Genomic DNA, 238 nt, shown 5'->3' with positions numbered 1-238 from the left:
ATTGTATCACACAATATACCAGTCAGCATAACATCACTATGTAATAGTTTAACTAAATGGAACATGGCTGTATTTGTTTGGCACCCACAGGATTCCGTTTACAAGTAGAATAAACCCCTTTTGATCTTGTAAGGAACTTGATTTCAGTACAGGGTATATTTGACCAAATCAACCAGAGACCTAAATGTGAGTCATAACAACTAAGCAAGGAGGAGCAGAATATGAGAGTGGTAGAGTC

This window comes from Bufo gargarizans, chromosome 8, assembly GCF_014858855.1.
Source record: "Bufo gargarizans isolate SCDJY-AF-19 chromosome 8, ASM1485885v1, whole genome shotgun sequence".
NCBI classification, from domain to species: Eukaryota; Metazoa; Chordata; class Amphibia; order Anura; family Bufonidae; genus Bufo; species Bufo gargarizans.
This window is presented reverse-complemented; position numbering follows the sequence as displayed.